This window comes from Eublepharis macularius, chromosome 17 (assembly GCF_028583425.1).
Source record: "Eublepharis macularius isolate TG4126 chromosome 17, MPM_Emac_v1.0, whole genome shotgun sequence".
NCBI classification, from domain to species: domain Eukaryota; kingdom Metazoa; phylum Chordata; class Lepidosauria; order Squamata; family Eublepharidae; genus Eublepharis; species Eublepharis macularius.
This window is the reverse complement of record NC_072806.1, coordinates 4,679,124-4,685,123: the sequence shown is the minus strand read 5'-3', so window position 1 is coordinate 4,685,123 and position 6,000 is coordinate 4,679,124.

Sequence of the window (6,000 nt, the reverse complement as noted above, 5' to 3'; positions counted from 1 at the left end):
ATTAACCCTGTGTCCATTTAAAATGGGATTTGTTAATGGAGGAGATATAGATATAGATATATTAGAGAGGCATTTCCTGAGAGAGAGAGAGAGAGAGAGAGAGAGAAATATATATATATATATATTAGATAGAGAAATAGAGACAGACACAGACAGACAGACAGAGACAGAGACAGATACATATATCAACAGATAGACAGACAGACAAGATGGATGGATGGATGATAGGCATCTCCAAAGTCAAAAAGTGCTCTGGCTGCCACAACAGCTTTGCACATTTGAACAGAGCTTTCTGCAGGCACCACCCTGTAGTGGAGCAAAATCAGCAGCTGCCTGTACACACGTTCTCTGTCATCTGTCCAGAGTAGAGATAGGCACAAACCAGGAAAAAAACGAACCATGCGGTTCGTGGTTCGTCACGTTTCACGAACCATGAACTTTCACGAGCCTGCCCTGGTTCACGAATCAGTTCATTTTGGTTCGTGAAAGTGTCACTTCCGGGCCAGCAAATCACCACTTCCGGGTCAGCAGAAGGTCTGCAAGAAGTCCATCCCCTGTTGCCTAGGAAACTGATTGATTGGCACCAGGCTGTCTGCAGTGATGAACTGAAAAGTGAACCAAACAAACTAGCCTAAAGTTCGTGGCAGTTCATCAGAAATGGGATCTGACGAACCACTGGTTCACGAACCACAAATTGGCCTGGTTCGTCATGAATTTTGGTTCATATTTCAGTTCATGCCCATCTCTACTCCAGAGCTTAAATCTTGTAGTCTCTAATTCTCATAGCAATCCAAAGAAATCTCGCTCCTGAGAAGGTAACATGGGGGCAATGATCTGATAAAAGAAGGGAAACAAACCTCACTTTTAGGAGGCTGTATCTGTTATACAAAATAGGGTTAATTAGGGCTTCCTGTATTTGGATGTAAAACTCGCATCAGAGCAGTATGTGAGCAATAGACCCCGTTATTGCATGGGCAAGTTCTTTCATGGTAGGGCAATTTCACAATTAAAAAAAATTAAAAATAAATAGGAGGATACAACTGCATGTTACAGTGACAAATACCCATCTCGCAAATTGATGGGAAGAGGAGTGGGATTTCCAGGAGGGAAACATCTGGAAAATCCGTGGATGCTTCATCCTTTCTGCTGATTCTTCGTGCAACGTCTCGCAAGGTGTGATTAACCTGCAGAGCAATCCCAAGCAAAGTTCAACCCCTCCAAGTCCATTAAAGTCAAGAGCCTAAGCGTCTTCCTACACAAGACATCTTACACCAGGACACTTACACAAGAGACTTACTTTCTGTGTGGTCTTATATTCAAGCGTACTCTACCTCCCCAGCACTACATATGTATCCACAATTGGAGAACAAGTGTAAGATCCTTCAATTGATCCTACTTGTTTAAGATATCTTCTGAAGAGAGACTCTTAGAAGGGTGGAATTCTCCATAAGGCTGCACTGTTAAAGAATTCACCACTCCAGATAAGAAGATCCCTGCTGGGTCAGAGCAAAGATCCATCGAGTCCTGCATCCAGGGAGGTTCGGCTGGCCTCGACCAGGGCCAGGGCCTTTTCAGTCCTGGCCCCTACCTGCTAGAACTCTCCGTCGGACGACACTTGGGCTCGCCAAGACCTTATATCTTTTTGGCGGACATGTAAGACAGAGATGTTCTGCCAGGCGTATGGTTGAGGCTGGTCTTAGGTGTTCTAAAAATGCCTCCCAACTTGTCTCCCGTGGGTGGGGGGCTATATAACATCTGCCCCCCCACGAAGTCACAGTGATGACTTTAGTTCGTTCATACCCCTCCCCCCTTGCTTATATTATGGCTGGGAAGAGTGGGGGGAGCTGCCACTGTGGGATTTTAAATGTATTTATTGCTGATTCTGGTTTTTAATGTATGTAAATGGTTTATTTTTGTACTATTGCATTGTTGTAACCCACCCTGAGCCACCCTTGTGGGAAGGGCGAGCAAGAAATCGAATATATTATTATTATTATTATTATTATTATTATTATTATTATTATTATTATTCAAATTTCACACACTACAATCAATAATAAAGATCACATGTTATCATTGATTGGCCTTGCTGAGCTGATACCAGAAAATGTTTCTACCAGAAAATGTACGCTGTTCCAAGTAATGCTGTCTTTTGCAGTTCTGTAGGTGCTATATCAGAAAGCTGCAGTTTTTCCATATAAGTTGCGAAGTTTTTTGAAATAGTTCCCAGTGCCCCGATGACAATGGGGACTACTGTTGTATTCTTCATCCTTAGTCGAGTGGTTTCTATTGCCAGATCTCTACATTTAATCATTTTTTCTTGTTCTTTTTCTTCGACTCCGGCATCCCCAGGAATTGCAATGTCTATTATCCTCCTCCTCCTCCTCTTCCTCCTCTTCCTCCTGTTTCTCACAGTAGCCAACCAGATCCCTTTGGTATACTCACAAGCAGGGCAAGGAGGTCAGAACCCTCCCTGTCATTTGCTTCGCGGCATCTAGGATTTACTGAATCTCAGGGTTCCATTTGGTTACTTTGGCTAATAGTGCTTTATAAAGGTGATAGCCAAACATGTCGCTGGGATCTGTGACTGCATTCCTGGAAGTGAAGTTTAGCCTCAAGGAATAGTCATGGAGGGAGAGATGCTAGATATGCATCAGGTCCACAGTTCTGGGGGAAGAGAGGTCTTCACTCTCCCTTTTCCCCTTGTGCTAATTCAGTGACTGAAACTGATAAATAAATCATATGTTGGCCCCAGAAACCTAATTAAAAGATTCCATGTTTGGGTCATTAGCAGAGTCTATCATTTGGCATAGGAAGCGTGATTATAGGTGGTCGTGAGCTCGTTCTGCTGGCTGGTATGTGTGCATGAGAGAAAATAACAAAGCATACACTTGCTTATATTTAGAAAGGAAATATGAGTTCTTTATTGTAGGAACTCCATACTCTGATAGGAGAGGAGGAGAGATAGATCCTAACTACCTATCTAGTCTAAGGATGGACATGGAGGTCCATTCCTAACCAAAGCTGACACTGCTTAGATCTTACAAAGTTGGTCTTGGCTGGACTATACCACGAAGGGCTGTATCATTTGGCCCTGCATTTAAATAATTTCTTTCTTGCTCTTTCCATCAAAGGAGCTCAAGGCAGTTTACAGCCAATTAAACTAATATAAACAATTAACAAACCCAGCATAGAAAAATCATATATTTAAACAGTAGCAAAAAAGACAGGCACTGTTTAAAGTGAAGCAGCAGCAATATTAGTATCAGTACAATTCTAGCAGTTACATCTTCTAAGCCCATTGATTTGAATGGTCATAGACAGGGGTAGTTCTTCTTATGACTGCACTGTAAAAAAATTTTCCCCTCTTAGCAAAGTTCTTAGCAGTCTCAGAATGTCAGCAGCAATAAAATAACTTTTACACATAAGACAGCTATACAATTAAAAACCGAGATCAAGCGGCACTTAAGCTTCCTCAATTCAAAATGGAGGCCAAATTTTAAAAAGAGAGAGCATAAAGATAGAAAGATGTTCAAGTCAAGTTAGCCTTTATTGGCATATAGAAAGATGTTAAACATCGGCAGTGAAGTAAAAAACTTAAAAAAAAATACATTAAAAAGATGAGAAAAATTCACTGAGTCACTTGATACAAATTGCTGTTCGCGATGATAGCTGAATGGAGCCTTCGCTCTGAGCTTCTGTAGGCATCCATTGTTGGGCTAGACCGACCTGATCTAGCAAGTCAGTTTTTGAAAAAGCAATGTATTTTCCATTGATTCTGTAGCTTCTCGACGGCGCTAACCTCTGGGCGCCAGCTGGGCTTTGTTCGTAATGCTGCCCACAGCTTGGTACCGACAGAAGTGAACTCTTTGCATAGAGACCGTGAGCCACACAGGCACGAGGATGTGGGTTCGATGCCTCATCCCTTCAAGCTTTGCCTCAGGCCCTGACATCATCGTTGCTCACTGGCTCAGGACTGACTCAGAATTTTTAAAAGATCTTACACCTCCTGGGGGCCCATCAAGATATGCCCCTTGGCCCAGCCAACATTCCTTGGCTCCAGTCCAGAGTCCAGTAAAAACAATGTCGGGTGTACGATGGAGCGTGCAACAGCCGCAGGAAGTAGCCGGTCTGCGATAAAGCTTTTGCCCACAGAGGCCAAAGACGTCTGTGGTGTAATGGTGGAGATTCTGGTGAGGCAAGAGGGAGTCATGCTTCAGGCCAGGGAACACGAAAGAACTCTACAGAAAGTCCAGGCTCTGTTCCAAGATTGGGAGTGAGGTGAGAGGGCACCAGACGTCCCGCGTTTCTCAAAGGACACGATTCTTTAAACAAATTACAAACCGCTTTTAGCGACTGCCATAACTATATTATGAAGCCAGATATAATGTTATGCCATCTGCGATCCTATATGGAAGATGTCAAAAGGTACCAGATTTACCTAGATATTGCCCCTGTGACCTAGATTGTATTGAAACAATGTCACATATCCTTGTCTGTTGTCCTTTTTATGTAGGAATTCAAAGCAAATATCTCAATTCAGTTCTGGAAAGTAAGTTGGGACTTTCTGACCCTACTAAGATCTACTTCATTCTGAATGACTCCTCTCCAGATATAACTGAGAAGGTGGCTATATTTCTCCAACGTGCTAGTAAGCTGAGCTCTAATAAGGTATAAAGAGGTATTCTGATATATTCTGATATCAGAATAAAAATATTCTGGTATATTTATTCAATTGTAACCCTAATGCAGTCTGTATGTCATGCCCCGTTTTATGTAGTCTTAGGCCAATAAAGGATTGATTGATTGATTATATTATGAAGAAATGGCCCAGGAAAGAGCCTTTATAAAGAGAACAGGCCTATGAGCAATGCCACTGTGTGTAGTATGCGTAATCTGTTTGCTTTATGTATTATCCTGCTCTCACTTCATTGCTTTTATACTTACGTGACTCACAATGTTTTCTGCATAGTTTAACATATCATGCCTAGCAGTTACGCTTTGCGTTCAGATTGCTGTCCTCCTAGGCTTTTATTTTGCTTATCAGGTGTCTCGTCCTATTGATTGCATTGATTTATCCTGTGTAATCCACCTTGAGTCTCAGTGAGGAAGGCGGGCTACAAATACGGTTGCCAACCCTGAGTTGTAAAGCTCCTGGAGATTTGGGGGCAGAGTCCACCCTCCAAAGGAGAACTGATCTGGGTCATCTGGAGATCAGTTGTAATTCTGGGAGATCACCAGGCCCAACCTGGAGGTTGGCAACCCCAGCTATAAATGCACATCAATCAGTAAATAAAAACGAAAAGAGTGGTGCTGGCCATGAGGAGCTCGCAGTCACAATGTACATGCCACCTGTATAACAACAACAACAACAACAACAACAACAACAACAACAACAACAACAACATTCAATTTATATACCGCCCTTCAGGACAACTTAATGCCCACTCAGAGCAGTTTACAAAGTATGCTATTATTACCCCACAACAATCACCCTTTGAGGTGGGTGGGGCTGAGAGAGCTCTGAGAGAGCTGTGACTGACCCAAGGTCATCCAGCTGGCTTCAAGTGGAGGAGTGGGGAATCAAACCCTGCTCTCCAGATTAGAGCACTGCCGCTCTTAACCACTACACCAAACTGGCATAAAGCCCAAAAGAGGCTCCTGGTAAACAAACGGAATTGAGATTTGATCAGCAGGTTTGATTCTCTTTGTCTTGCGTATCAAAATAACAAAATATTGGTATGGGGCTTAATTGCAAGGGAGATTTTTAATTGGAGAAATAAACCAACACCCTTCGCCAGTTGTAAATCTGAAGTGTATTTCTCTTGGTGAAGGCAGGGCTTTTCCCAAAATTCCCTTTGCTGAGTTCTTGCTCTAGAGGTCCCACCTTCGAAGGTGAGGTGGGCGCTACTAAAGACAGGGCCTTTATGGTCAGGACAGCACCCAGACTTTGGAATACTCCACTCTAGTCATCGGGCACCACTGTTATTTTTTTCTTTG